This window comes from Triticum urartu, chromosome 2A (assembly GCF_056163025.1).
Source record: "Triticum urartu cultivar PI428250 chromosome 2A, HENAU_Tu73, whole genome shotgun sequence".
NCBI lineage: Eukaryota > Viridiplantae > Streptophyta > Magnoliopsida > Poales > Poaceae > Triticum > Triticum urartu.
Genome location: NC_141874.1, coordinates 104713806 through 104729911, shown reverse-complemented (window position 1 = coordinate 104729911; position 16106 = coordinate 104713806). Strand labels below are relative to the sequence as shown.

The window sequence follows — 16106 nt, the reverse complement described above, 5'->3', positions numbered from 1 at the left end:
TGAAATTCTGTATGGCAGGAAGTGTCGTACCCCTCTCAACTGGTCTGAAACCGGTGAACGTCAGCTTTTGGGAAATGACTTAATCACAGAGGCAGAGGAAATGTGCAAAGTCATTCGAGATAACCTCAAAGCAGCCCAATCCCGCCAGAAGAGCTACTATGATAGTAAGCACCGTGATCTGGTTTTCGAGATCGGAGATCATGTTTACCTCCGCGTCTCTCCTATGAAAGGTACTCGTCGCTTCGGTATCAAAGGGAAGCTTGCCCCCAGATACGTGGGACCTTTCAAGATTGTCAGCAAGAGAGGCGATCTCGCCTATCAACTCAAGCTTCCTTCAAACTTTGCAAATGTTCATGATGTGTTCCATGTCTCTCAGCTTTGAAAGTTCTTCAAGACTCCAGACCGCACCGTCAACTTCGAGGACATTGAGCTCCAAGAAGATCTCTCCTATCATGAGCACCCCATTGGTATTCTTGAAGAGACTAAACGCAAGACTCGCAACAAGTCAATCAAATTCCTCAAAGTCAAGTGGTCACACCATTCCGACCGTGAAGCTACCTGGGAACGTGAATATCACCTCCGTTCTGAGTACCCGGCGTTCTTTCAGTCCTAGATCTCGGGACGAGATCCTTTCGTAGTGGTGGAGTGTTGTAACACCCCGGATGTAATTTACCCAATATGTACTCCAACTCTTGCCGTTTCCGGCCTTAAGTTATTTTATTTTTCTCGGGTTCGGGTTTTTGTCTCCGTGTGTTGTTGTCGTTGTCATGCATCTTGTATCATGTCATCATGTGAATTGCATTTGCATACGTGTTCATCTCATGCATTCGAGCATTTTCCCCGTTGTCCGTTTTGCATTCCGGCGCTTCGTTCTCCTCCGGTGGTCATTTCTACCTTTCTTTCGTGTGTGGGGATTAAACATTTCCAGATTGGACCGAGACTTGCCAAGCGGCCTTGGTTTACTACCGATAGACCGCCTATCAAGTTTCGTACCATTTGGACTTCGTTTGATGCTCCAACGGTTAACCGAGGGACCAAAAAGGCCTCGTGTGTGTTGCAGCCCAACACCCCTCCAAGTTGTCCCAAAACCCACCAAAACCCTCTCCATCATCTGGAGCGTTCGATCACGATCGCGTGGCCGAAAACCGCACCTCATTTGGACTCTCCTAGCTCCCTCTATGTCTATATAAAGAACCCCTCCTAAACCTTCTCCATCCCTAACCTCAGATCCTCTCCCTCCGCGCGCCGGACAGCGTCCGCCGGCGCCGGACGTGTCCGCACAGCCCCGCCGCCGCCACGTGTCGCCACCCTGTTCGCCAGCCGCCCGCGCCCACTTCCCCGCCGCCGGCCCGGGAGGCCCGAACCGGGCCCTCGAGGCCCATCGCGCGCCCCGCCGCGGGATCCAACCGCCGCCGCCCGCGCCTGTCTTCCCCGCCGACCGTGCGCCGCCCGGCTCGCCCGCCTCCTTGCGCCCGAAGGCCGCCGCCGCCGCGCCATTGCCGGCCGGAGCAGCTCCGCCGCGACAGCTCCTCGCCTCCTCGCCGACCGCACCTCGCCGGCCCGGCCCGCGCCGCCTGCCACCGCCAAGTCGCCGCCCCGGGCGAGCTCCCTCACCGGCCGACCCCCCTCCTCATTGTCAACTCCGGCGGCCTCCTGGTCAACTCTGGTGAACCTCGTTCTGCGTGCACCCCAGATCTGGATCTAGATCCAAACACGGGTTGACTTTCTCCCGAAAACCTAGTTCAAATGCCCATGTTCATCGCATCGTAACTTTGCATCCGTAGCTCCGTTTTGGGCATATAGCATATCAAAATGTTCTTCTTAGAGAGTACATCATTTCATTCCATTGAATAATTTTCATTTGAGTTCATCTTGATGCCTGAAATGCTGTTAGAAGAGTGCTAGTTGAGATAATTGTCAGATCTGCTGCTCCATTTAGATATTTGTCATTTTTGCCATGATTATTGTGTGCATGATATGCCCTGGTGCTCTACATATGTTTTGTTAAGGATTTTGCCATCTTTCCAGAGGTACAACCCATGTATTTTTGTGATGTATGTGGTGACTAGCACAAGCTTGCAAAGTGAGGCACTTGGTAATTCTGTTTTCAGGGACTTAGCATTTCCACTAAGTCCTTGACCTGTTTATCTCATGTTGCCATATGTTCATGTTGTTTCCTAGTGATCCGGGCCTCTTTTGAGGATGATCAGTAAAGATGTTTTATTAATCTTGTAGTTCTCTATCCATCCATGTCTTTGTTTGCAATTATGGAGCACCCTAGCTTGAGTCAATCGAGCTCTACTTTTGCTACTTCGTGATTCCGGGCAGATTGTCTACTTGTTAGCAATTTTGCCGATGATGTTGTAGTTGATCCGTGCATGCTATGCTATTGTTCTTGCCATGTCTAGCTTGCATTTTGTGTGTTCTTGATAGATGTTTGCTTAGCTTTCCATGACTTGCTCCGTAGTGAGTGCATCAAGCTCGTAAACATGCCTACTTGATATCTGTTTTCAGCATGCTCCAGTTTTCACTAAGTCTGAGAACTGATTATGTTTTGCCATGTTCACATGCTTGCAAATGTGTTTTCTGATCCCTTTTGGCTCAAGGTCACTAAGGGACTTTTGTTAAGCTTTTTGAGTAGCTCCATGCCATGTTTTACTTTGCCATGTTCAGGTCCTGTAGTATGTAGTTTTGTTGCTCCAAAGAGTGCTATCTGATCTGAGATTCCAGACAAGTGTTAATTTCACTAAGTCTGAAATCTGTTTACCATATGCATTTTTGCCATGCTTGTTTGGACCTGTTAATGGATGAATTGGCCGTAGCTCAGTGCTAGACTTTTGTTAAGCATCTTGAACGCATCCCTGCCATGTATTTTGTTGTCATGTTTGAGTGCTGTAGCATGTTCATCTCATTGCATTTAGATGGCTACTTGCTGTAAATCGCAGAACATGGTCATATTTGAATCGCTTGCCATTTCCAAACCGTAACTCCGATTCCAGTGATCTTTATATCGTTTTCAAGCGATTTCATCTCATATTTCCAGTGGCACACTTGGTTTTCCAAGTTGAGGCCAGGGTCATGCATTCCTTGTCAAATCTTGCATATGCATCACATATTGCATCCCGCATAGCATACCATGTTTGCATCATCTTGTTTGATCCTTGCACGTGGTTGATTGTGTCCTTGTTGCTTGTTTGTCTTGTTTGGGTAGAGCCGGGAGACGAGTTCGCTCATGAGGAGCCCGTTGAGTTTGCTTTCGAGGATCCAGACAACTCTGACAACTTTGCAGGCAAGATGATCATACCCTCGAAATCACTACTATCTTTGCTTTGCTAGATGCTCGCTCTTTTGCTATGCCAATGCTACGATGCCTACCACTTGCTTTCAAGCCTCCCAAATTTCCATGTCAAACCTCTAACCCACCATGTCCTAGCAAACCGTTGATTGGCTATGTTACCGCTTTGCTCAGCCCCTCTTATAGCGTTGCTAGTTGCAGGTGAAGATTGGAGACCGTTCCTTGTTGGAACATTATTTACTTGTTGGGATATCATTATATTGCCATGTTATCTTAATGCATCTATATACCTGGTAAAGGGTGGAAGGCTCGGCCTCTCGCCTAGTGTTTTGTTCCACTCTTTCCGCCCTAGTTTCTGTCATGTCGGTGTTATGTTCCCGGATTTTGCGTTCCTTACGCGGTTGGGTTATAATGGGAACCCCTTGATAGTTCGCCTTGATTAAAGCTTTTCCAGCAATGCCCAACCTTGGTTTTACCATTTGCCACCTAGCCTCTTTTCCCTTGGGTTTCTGAAGCCCGAGGGTCATCTTATTTAGACCCCCCCGGGCCAGTGCTCCTCTGAGTGTTGGTCCGACCGAGTAGACTGCGGGGCCACCTCGGGGCACCTTGAGGGTTGGTTTTACTCATAGGATGTCTCATTTGAGTGTGCCCTGAGAACGAGATATGTGCAGCTCCTATCGGGATTTGTCGGCACATTCGGGCGGTTCTGCTGGATTTGTTTTAACCTGTCGAAGTGTCTTGAAGAACTGGGGTACCGAGTCTGATCGGAACATCTCGGGAGGAGGTCTATTCCTTCGTTGACCGTGAGAGCTTGTTATGGGCTAAGTTGGGACTCCCCTGCAGGGATTTGAACTTTCGAAATCCGTGCCCACGGTTATGGGCAGATGGGAATTTGTTAATGTTCGGTTGTAGATAACTTGAACCTTAACTTAATTAAAATGAATCAAACGTGTGAGTTACCGTGATGGCCCCTTCTCGGCGGAGTCCGGGAAGTGGACACGGTGTTGGAGTAATGCTTGCCGCATGATTTCTCTCTAGTTACTCGACCGCGCCTTGCCTTCTCTTCTCGCTCTCTTTTGCGAACAGGATAGCCACCATATATGCTAGTCGCTTGCTGCAACTCCACATATATTTACCTTACCTTACCTTTTAAGCTTAAATAGTCTTGATCGCGAGGGTGCGAGATTGCTGAGTCCCTGTGGCTCACAGATTACTATTACACCAGATGCAGGGCCTGATGATTCCGCTCCAGGTGACGCGCTCGAGCTCAAGTGGGAGTTCGACGAGGACTCTCAGCAATACTATGTTTCTTTTCCTGATGATCAGTAGTGGTGCCCAGTTAGGGGTGATCGGGACCGTGTCGCATGTTGGGTTGTCATTTATTTTGGCGCCGTAGTCGGGCCATGAGTGTTTGAATGATGTATTGCTATTTATGTACTTTGATTGACGTGGCGAGTGTAAGCCAACTATGTTATCTCCCCTTTATTATTTATATTACATGGGATGTTGTGAAGATTGCCTAACTTGCGACATATGCCTTCAATGCGATTATGCCTCTAAGTCGTGCCTCGACACGTGGGAGATATAGTCGCATCGAGGGTGTTACACCGGCTTTATCCAAGGAGTCGGTGAGGATGATGTGGTTCCGGTGAAGCAGGTTAAGGCGACGCTGTGGGGATGGAGCAGCCGCGATAGATGAGGCGATCTTCGGAGCAGCTCCTTGGAGGTGGAAGGGGCGGCTGAACCGGCAGGACGCTGAGATGGACAACGGATCCTCATCCGAGGAGGTGGACAAGGGACGTCGAGCTGTTGCGGTGGACGACGTCGTCGGGGAAGAGGTTCCGGCTGGGCAGCGGTGAGGTGGCGGACGGAGGAGGGTGGGGTTTCGCGGCTGAAGTGGAGAGGTTATGGCGGCGTGGGATTTCGAATGGCAAAAAGGAGGCGACGGGAGGGGGTGAACCATGACTTAGGGACACACTTGTCCAAAATGTAGGGTGTGTTACAAAAGTACCCCCCACCGATTTGAACTAGCGGCCCTTTCGGCTCAGGGTTAGAAGGGGGATTTCGCGTGTCGGGATTTGGCAGCTGGAGGTAGTTTTCGCGCGCGTTGTAATTTTGGGATATCAAGGCACAGGTTGTGAAGGCGCCAGTTTTGGGAGCACGATATCTGAATTTTCGGGATATAACAAGGCGCGGGATGAATTTTAGGGACAAGCCTAACGTGTAATATTGTACTTGTACGTACCAAATCAATTCGCACTTCCCTCAACCAAAAAGAAAACAAAAAAATAAAAATATTCACACCACACAAAGAGAGAGTCTTGCCTTGTTTTACTATAAAAATGCTATTCAAAGCTACTCCCTCCTTCCATCTATATAGGGCCTAATGTGTTTTCGATGCTAACTCTGAGAAAATATTAGAGAAATAATATATGACATGCAACTTACAGAAAGCACACCGTTAAATTCATCTGTGAAAGGTTCTTTCAATGATATAATTTTCACATTGTGCTTGTCATGTACTATTAATCTTGTCAATAGTCAAAGGCGGTCTTGAAAAACGCATTACGCCCTATATAGATGGAAGGAGGGAGTATGAATCCATGTTATGTGCAATTAAATTTTTTCGCTTGTTGTATAATGCATGTAACCTACTCATACCAACATTTTAGTGCATTCCAAATGTCTATACTACCTCTGCAATTCGAACTGAATTTGAATTCATTTCTCTATTTCAATAAGAATCTACAATCATGATTGTTGCCAACTTCAACCATCATTCGTGTATTACCTTAATAACACACCACATGATTACTATAGAGATAGATATGAACTATGTGTACTACATGAACTTGAATTCTATTTTTTGAATACACTTGATGTTGATTCCAAATAATAGTACATTTGATGTACTAACTATATATTCATAATCTAAACCATGTTCCATACGTGTACAACGTGTTTATCACACATAGTATAGTGCCCCGCCCCTACATTATGACAAGTATTTAGACCTAAGCTACAAAAGCCACACATTAGCCCAAATTATGATCAGTGTTCTATATATTATACGTAGTACTAGCAAGATGCCCATGCGTTCCACAGAACATCAACATGATCAATGGGAGGCCTAATTTGCAAATACGGAGAGGGGTGTGGGTATCTTTTTTCAAAATTGCCATAGTTTCCTTCCTATCCGTCAGATATAAATCGGACGGCCTATATTGCAGGATGGCAAGCACACCATCATGAACAACTCCGTTTTTATAAGAGTAGAGATAAAATATATTATATGTAGTATAACAAGTTCATAACCACACCATGTGTATCACCGTTATATATATTCACAGATGCGTCGGTTTAAAACACTATGATAAATTCTTCAAATATCCGAATTTTCTTTTTATAATGAAGTATGACCTCTATTCGTCTTTTACATCCACACAATCCTCTTATCTTTGTAGCTAGCTAGTGCTAACTTTTTCTCGTGCATGCACATGCCCGCATCCCTCTGACCCTCCCTTAGTATTCTCTAGCTCCATAACGCAAATTCATATTTTCACTTTAGGTCGTTCACCCACGGTGTGTGTAGCCCCCCCCCCCGAACAACTTCTTTACGGCACACATTGTTCGATATGCCTCTCTAGCCAGGTGTGCCTAGCACAAACACAACCTTCCCCTCTTCTCTTATCACCGTCCATGCCTCACTCCCACCACTCTTTTCATCGATCTCGTACTCGCACACTCCTTCCCCTCGATATAGTATGACTCTCGCACCACCTCCTAGATGCATCCCTCTCTCTCTATCCTTCTCCCCGTGCCTCATTTGCTTCTAACACACACATGCATGTATACCTATCGATCTCCCAACATATACCTAGGTCGACTTTAACTATCCCCCCCATCGATCGACGTACGTCACAAGTTATGTCTCTCCTTTCTCTGACAAAGGACGATTGATCTTCATATTTAGTTATGTCTGCTTACCATAGCCATATCGTCCCCCCTCATCATTCGTGCATGCCTCCTGACCCGTCTCTCACATGCACGTGCACAGACAGGCAGCCATCCCCTCTCTTATTGATATTGCAGGCGTGCCCTCCGGTTGTCTAGCAAGCCTATCCCACCATTTGTTAGAAGCAAATCCACTACCACCCCCTCCAACACTCTAGCTCTGTCTCTCTCCAAACCTTATTCCTCTCCTACACATATGCAAGGATGCCGATCGATCTCCCTTAATACATGAGGTAGATCGATCTCCCTTAATACATGAGGTAGGCCTCTCTCCTCCTCCACACATATACCAGCCATTGTACCTCTATAGTTAATTAGGCCTCCCTCCCCCCACCACCACACATCGATAGTCGAGCGCTGTAGGTAGGTATCCATGCCACAGAGAAAAACTGCACATGTCCCCTCTCTCGTTCTAGTAGGCCAGCCACTCTATATCTTTGACGTGGGCACACACAAATTCGATGGCACTCTTTATCGACCGCGCGCGCACACACACCCACACATCATCCCTCTCTTCGATTCTATGGACACCTCAAGTCGATGATACCTCCACTCTCTTCTCGTGGCTCGCCCCCTCTATATATATGATATATCCAGGACTCTATTTCACACACATTGCATATGTTACATTTTTTGATTAACCCCCCCCCCCCCAAAAACTCTCACGAACCCGCACACTATATCTCTCTACGTTTGTATCTCTCACACAACCCCACATAGGTGGTGTACGTATACAAGAAGAGAATAGGTGACCGTCCATGTACTCATGCTTCGTGCCCAGCCACACCCACGCTGGTACACGGTGGAGCTCATTTCTGTACGAAATGGCAGCGCACGTGCTAATTTGAACGCGTGTAGCGGTTGTTTACCTGCGGAGGTCGTGTACCACGTGTGCACGAAACAAAGTTCGATTTGATGCGTTGGCGCGTTATTTTTAAATAAAGTTATACCGCTCAATGGCACGTACACAGAATATAAAATGATTTTTATGGAGAAAAAGGTAGTCCACTCCACTATATACAATGGAGCCTCCCTGCCTGGTTTGTCTCTCTTCAGAGTATCTCACACAAGGCTGCGGTGGCCTCTCTCTCTTACCGGTGGACACTGATCTAGACGCATCCCGTCCGCCGGCAGAAAGGGAGGACGTGCATCGTTTCTCCGTTCGACGGTGCCGAGGCAGCATGTCCCGATCTGTGGTACACACCATTCTCTTTGACCAAGCTGCGTCGTGGTAGGGCCTATGCCACCTGCTTGCTGCCGCAGTATGGGCAGATTCCGCCCGCCGCCGCTCACCTAGTTACATCCCGACGACCTCCAGGTATCCCCTCCGGCCTTGCTCCATTGCCCGTCTTCCCACGTCGCTGCATGTGGATCTTCCATAGTTCTTTACACAAAACATAGCTTGTCCGACGTACTTTCCATATTGCAATCTCGTCCTCACACCATTTTAGACAAACACAACCGTGTTGTTATCTTCCCTTAGGACAAGGAATATGCTTCTTTTTTGTCATCGCAACTGTCATCAACAATATTTGTCTTTTTACAAATTTCAAATGGGCATATTTTAGAGTGTATATTCACTCATTTTGCTTCATATGTGTACTCCCTCCATTGCTAAATATTTGTCTTTCTAGAGATTTCAACAAGTGACTACATGCGGAGCAAAATGAGTGAATCTACACTCTAAAATATGTCTATATACATCCGTGTGTAGTAGTCCATTTCAATACCTAAAAAGACAAATATTTGAGTAGTCACTCGTTGAAATCTCTAGAAAAACAAATACTCCGGAGTATATTTAAGAACCGAGGGGGTAGTGTATAACCGCATGGGAGACTCAGACCGGTCGTTGCGCCGCATTAATAGTGAGTAATGAGCAATTAAACCATAAGCCCCACCTTTCCCACTGTAAGTTGCTCGGAAGAAGCAACCATCAATACACTCTTCTTTGAATCTGCTCATACTACTCCATCAGTCACTGTTTATAGAGCGCGCTTTAGAAAAAGAGAAAATCTCTGGGACCAATGCGACTAGCGATCGACCTGAAAAATAGCATTGGTAGTTATAGCACGACGTCTATTACTAGAGTAAATAATGCGTACACACATGCATGCAGTGCTTCCACCCCGGGTACACACATGCATACACTTACTCCACTCCGTAGTACTACATCGAGAGAAAATTGCGGTTACCACGCTCTAATTAATTGAGCATTAAACCAAATGCGTCTAAAGTCTCTCTAGTGGTGGAAATGCATTGAGAGAAATGCATCATAATAAAGCGCACCCTGTAAACTGTGACGGAGGGAGGAGTAGTATGAAGGTGCAAAACCAAGTACGCGTATGGCCAGTCGGTCAACGCACCTCCTCTTGGCATATCGCTGACATGTGGGACCGGAGTGTGAGCAAACTGATCTCAATTGACGGCGAAATGGCCAACCCGCCATTCCTTGAGAGAGACGAGGAGCGAGAAGACACAGACGGGCTCGCACGGAGGCCAAGATATATTCGAGCATGGTTGATCGATATCATCATTACATGTTGGGCTGCCGTTTTCCACCCTTCTCCGGAATAAATGTGTACTTTATCAAAGATTAAAAAAATAAGAGTACAGAGACTCCACCATGCGGTTCGAGTAGTAGTACTACTTGTACTACTAAACCTTGCACTTGGCTCTTCGCCTCTTCGTGAAGTCGAACAATGATGGTACTCCGCACGTTCGGTACTAGTATAGTGTATGCCTCTGGCAATCTGACACCGAATGAACTGATGCATGTCCACCGCCTGGGCGAGGGTATGTTGCATTAGTCAAAAGGCGTAAGCGAGCTTCACCTTGTCCTGCAAGCTTCTCCTCGTTTTGCGAGTTGACAGGACACACCAACAAGTAGTGCTAGTCCATACTCCCTCCTTTCCAGTTAATATGGCTTAATCTTTTTTGCAGGTAAATGAGAGAGCTTTATTCATATATAAGCATTCTTAGGACGATCAGCCAAGACACTGGTCACTAGGAAGCGAGGTACCCTGCAAAAAAAGAAGTAGGAAGCGAGGTGTTTCATCAAGCCAGCTCTCGGCCACATTCAAAGTGCAGCAAGCATGGTTCGCACAAAGATGCACCACAAGGTTTGCTGACCTATCTACATACCGAATAACCAAAAAAGAGGAAATATTACCGAGTGTTCCATGCAATCAACTTCCATTATCACATGCGAGAACCCTCAAAGAGAACCAAATGTGTTGAAGATTGCTTTATCACATTTTAAAAATATAATAAGAGTGCAGACACTCCTCCATCCGGTTCCTAGTACTAGTATAGTACATACCTCTATAGACTATAGTAGTAGTACTAGTACTAGTAAACTTTGCGCTTGGCTGTTCGCCTCTTCGGGAAGTGCAACAATAATAGTACTAGTACAGTGTATGCTTCTGGCAATCTGACACCAAATTAACTGTTGCACGTCCACCGCCTGAGGGAAGGAGAGCTTGCATTAGTCAAAAGTTTCTCCTTGTCCTACGAGCCACCGCGCGCAAGCTTCTCCTTGTTCATCAAGTTGACGGGACACAGCAAAGTAATGCTAGTCCATACTGCCTCCTCTCCGGTTAATATGGCTTAATTTCAAACAAGATGAATACACTGTCTGTCACTGTATATTTGTAAAAATACGGCCAGTGGACTTCATAATACGCTCATTGCGCTCAATATAAACATTTTCCGGTGTTTATACGGTCACTAGCTCACCCTGGCTGAGTATGTGTGTGCATTCACGTGTAGGTTGAGCACTTCAGCGTGACCGTGTGTGTTCCGTCGTGTGCTCGTACATGCATGCATTAGGGGGTCGCACGTTGTCGGTGTCAAAACCAGCGGATCTCGGGTAGGGGGTCCCGAACTATGCGTCTAAGGCGGATGGTAACAGGAGGCAGGGGACACGATGTTTTACGCAGGTTTGGGCCCTCTTGATGGAGGTAAAACCCTACGTCCTGATTGATTATTCTTGATAATATGAGTAGTACAAGAGTTGATCTACCACGAGATCAGAGAGGCTAAACCTTGGAAGCTAGCCTATGGTATGATTGTATGTTGTCCTACGGACTAAAACCCTCCGGTTTATATAGACACCGGAGGGGCCTAGGGTTACACAAGGTCGGTTACAAATGAGGAGATATACATATCCGTATTGCCAAGCTTGCCTTCCACGCCAAGTAGAGTCCCATCCGGACACGAGACGAAGTCTCCAATCTTATATCTTCATAGCCCAACAGTCCGGCCAAAGGATATAGTCCGGCTGTTCGGAGACCCCCTAATCAAGGACTCCCTCACACGTGTTTTTGCGTCCATGTGTACATGTGACTGTTGCATACACGTAGGGGGATTACGTGTAGGGGTCACTAAAGGAGCAGTCAAATCACATAGTAAGTTAGTCAGAAGAAGCAACCACCATTTCACTCTTCGATGACACGTACGCAATATAAAATGGTTGATATGGAGAGAAAAAGAAAACCTCTATATATACACTAGCAGGAGCCTAAGCTACAAGCCTGCATGGGTTGCTCTCTTCACAAGCATAGAACGATGGTGGCCACACCGCTGGTCACATATCAGGCCTGATCCCGCAGCTGGGGGAAGGGAACAATGTTCAGCGTAGATGCGGTTGACATCGCCGAGGGAGAAAATCCATAGTCGGTGCGTCCCAATCGGGGGTCATTGCGGGATGGGCCGATGCCACGTCCCAACCGCCCTTCTAGCTACAGCCCGACGTCCGTTTCGAAAATATTAGTGCATGTCAACAAAAATTATACTAGTATCGCTGTTCCATTTCGAAAAAAGCATATAAGCTGTTACTTCTTACCCAAAGGATCTTTATATCTAACAGACACACAATATCCATTCGACTGTTTGAAATTACTTTCACTGCTGATCTGATGTCGAGATAATTGTTGCATCGCCACCAAAACCCACCATCTCTTAAGCTAAAGTAGGCCGAGCTAACCCCTATATTAGCATATTACTAAGATAAACAAAAGGCACTTTAGAATCATTTAGGACGCGAGCTTGTCAATCTGAATGTCGAGGGACACCAGCTTAGCCCCGGCCAGCAGCTTGGGAGGAACTGTGAAGTAGGTCAGGTCCTGCAAGGCGACGTCGCCGGGATCGCTGCTGGTTGTCACCTCCATTTCCAACTTGACGGTGTCGGTCCTGCCTTTAGGCTTCCCCGGCAGGCCGTTCGCCCACAGCTTGGCCACGTAGTGCGGCAGTGGGGACGCCCCCGCTCTGATGCAGACGACCGACACGATGATAGGCTCACCGATGTCGAGCATGCCACCGACCAAGAAAAACACGCGACCGTCCTCCTCCGCGAACAGCAAGAGACGTGGCTCTGACAGTGTCACTTGCAGCTGGAGCGCCTTGCCGTACTAGATCCTGTGCACGGGCATGGGATGCACGGTGCTGATGTGGTGGGAGAGCACCGGCGGCGGGCCTTCGTAGCCGCAGACAGGCATGGGGCATTTGCAGGGCGCGAGCAGACACACGCTCTGGTGATCGGCGAGCTTATGGTAAGTGACATAGAGCCCACAGCCTTCGTGCGGGCACTTCACCCTCACCAAGGAGAGGCCGACGTCCACCGCCGTGTTCCGGATGTTGAAGCCACCACCGCGCTAGCAGTTCTGGCACTGCCGTTGGTTCCCGGGGCGCTCAACGCGGCAGTCCGCGCAAGCCAGGTGCCCTCCCTTGCACTGTACAAATCAATCGAACAACACCTCAATCAAAAAACCCGCACCTTGCTCGATCAGCCGAACGGACGAGGTGTATTCGAACCTCATACACTGGAGGCTTGAAGGTGCGGAGGCACAAGGGGCAGTGGAGCAAGGTGAGGTCCATCGAGACCATAGAGAGCTCCATCGTCGGGTCCTGTTCCATCTGCATGATCTCGCCCTCCTTGTGCACAACCATCTCTTAGTTTATTAGAGCCGCGGCATTACAAACCTTTACCATCACATATTCATACTACTTGAAGGTGCATTAAATCAACACATGCAAGTATCAAAAGGAGAGTCACGGCATGCATGCGTTGTAATTAATGCATCAGTAAACACAAATTATTGAAATATATCGAGTGCAGTGCTTTGATGTGTCGCGTCAACTCGTACAAGACCGAGAAGTTTGATTACTATAATGCCCTCTCGCTTTAACCGCACCTGCCTTTGGCTGCATGACAGGTGGACCACCGACCTGTTGGGCCCACCTATCATGCACGCAAAGGCAGGAGCAGTAAGTCAATGAAGCTGTGTCCCTCCCTCGCCCATGAGCGTGGTGGCTGGCAGGACTAGGAGAAGCTTTTTCGTTCGCTACACGCTCTCCCTCCCGTACGCGGTGGACATGCAACAGTTTAATCGGTGTCAGATGGCCAGAAGCATACTGTAGTACTTCTCCACTGCAGTAGTACTCCCGAAGAGGCGAAGAGCCAAGGGCAGCCAGGACGCTCGTGTGGCAGTTTCATGTGTGGAGTAGTCTAGGATAGCGTGTACTGTGCCTGTAAGCTTAAAATCATTGGTGTCGGCTCCATGCTATATTTTTTTGATTAAAATAATCTTCTGGCCCTACCTGTCATCCTAGTGATTCTAGTTTGCACGCTCATCTGGTCAAGACAGGAATGTATATTTTAATTTGTGGTGGGGTAAATGTTAAAGGTTGCACTAAATGGAGTATTTTACATTGCGGGTCTTTCAGCGTCAACTCGTACAACGAGGAGAAGCTTGATTTTACTACTACATGCCTTCTCCCTCGCCCATGTGCGCCATGGCTCGCAGACGAGGACAGGCTTTTGCTTATAGTACTACAACAAGCTATCCCTCCCGCTCGCGGTGGACAGACATGCAGTAGTGGATTCGATACTCTAGAAGCAGTAGTAGTAACATCATTGTTCGTCTTCTCGAAGAGGAGAAGAGCCAAGTGCAACTCGAACGTGGCAACTGCGAACCTTGGAGGACGCATATAGCCAGGCGCTTGCATGAGACAAAATTGCTATGTGAGCCCACTATTGTAGTACTCCCTCCGTCCGGAAATACTTTTCATCAAAATGAATAAAAAGGGATGTATCTAAATGTATATTAGTTCTAGATACATCTTTTTTATCCATTTTGATGACAAGTATTTTCGGACGGAGGGAGTACTTGCTAGTATAGCTCTGTAAACCAGAAAGGAGAATTTGCCTTTCTAGAGATTTCAACAAGTGACTAGACTACACCAAGACGGAGTACATATGGAGCAAAATGAGTGAATCTACACTGTAAATAAATACGTAGTTCTCTCGTTTTCCTCTCGGCCTTGGTCACGGTGCACAATATTGAGTATACTAGTACTATCATCTTGAAATTTACAAAGTCACCATAGGCACCTCATCATTGATGGGAACGTCTCCTGACACGCGATAGACGCCAGCAGAAGTCTCCTCCATAGGTGCTTGAATGCCAAGGAGGGAGAGGGTAGCGGTTCCCGAGACATTAAACAGTCAATGATACATCCTCAAATTACTCTACATGCAGAGGGAATTAATTGGAGAAGCAGAATAGAGCCAGCATGATGTGAATGTAACAGAGTTTAGATTCTCATATAAAGACGCCCCACCACTCCAATCCATCTACTCCTTAGTCTCTGCGCAACACTTCTCACTCCAATCCAAGACCAAGTGACTAGAAGCCAAAAGCACCTATTGAGACAATGGTCGCGAGCGGCAGTCGGCTGTGCCAAATCATCCAAGGCGCCGGCCTGCGGCCCCGCACCGCGCAGCGTTTCCAGACGGTGCTGGGGACTGCCGGCGTCGTAGCCCTCGCCGACGCCGGCTTCGCCTCTTGCATGGACGACATGATGGTCAACTCCATCCGCAAGTTCGCCGCCGTCAAGAAGCATGTAGCGAAAGCTCCTACTAGTCCTGCCAGCCACCACGCTCATGCGTGAGGGAGGGACGCAGCTTCATTGACTTACAGCTCCTACATTTGCGTCTATGACAGGTGGGCCCAACAGGTGGTTGGCCCACCTATCATGTAGCCAAAGGTAGGTGCAGTTAAGGCACCGGAGCTCAGTCCGCGAGGGAGAGGGTGTTCTAGTAATCAAACTTCTCGGTCTTGTACGAGTTGACGCGACACATCAAAGCACTGCACTCGATATAGTCTTTTTACACATTTCAAATGGACTACTACATATGGATGTATGTAGACATATTTTGCTTCGTATGTAGTCACTTGTTGCAATCTCTAATAAGACTTATATTTGGAAACGGAGGGAGTACAATGCATCCATGCATGACGTGACTTCCCTTTTGATACTTGCATGTGTTCATTTGATGCTCCTTGCCAAATTTTGACTATAAATTTAACTAACCAAATTTTCATGCATGTCACAAAAAATTACGGGGCTGTTTGGATTGTGACTATGTTTGTCTTATGTTGCCACATTATTTTTCCCACACTTGCCACACTTGCCTAACTTGAGTTGCTCAAATTGTTAGACACACTTTGTCTTGCCTAAGGGAATCTTGCCACACTTTTTGTGTCTATGACATGTGGGGTTCACTGCTAATAAAACAAATTCTTGTCTTAGGTGTGGCTAATAAAAAAGACTTATATTTAGGAATGGAGGGAGTAGAAAATATAAATAATAATGCATGTTGGGGCAACCCACGTTTCCGATAATTTTAGCCATGGGCTTGTTCACAATTTTTACGAGGGGGTGGTTGTTCATTTAATGGAGAGACTTGTACCAGACTTGAATGATACAAAGTGTGACCTGGCACACCGTAACACCA

General features: G+C 47.2%; 1 pseudogene; it reads right to left on the bottom strand.

Annotated features, from left to right (window-relative positions):
- Window positions 1-12342: 12342 nt before the first annotated feature.
- LOC147984114 (E3 ubiquitin-protein ligase SINA-like 10) lies at window positions 12343-13255 on the bottom strand (annotated as a pseudogene).
- Between the last annotated feature and the right edge of the window lie 2851 nt (window positions 13256-16106).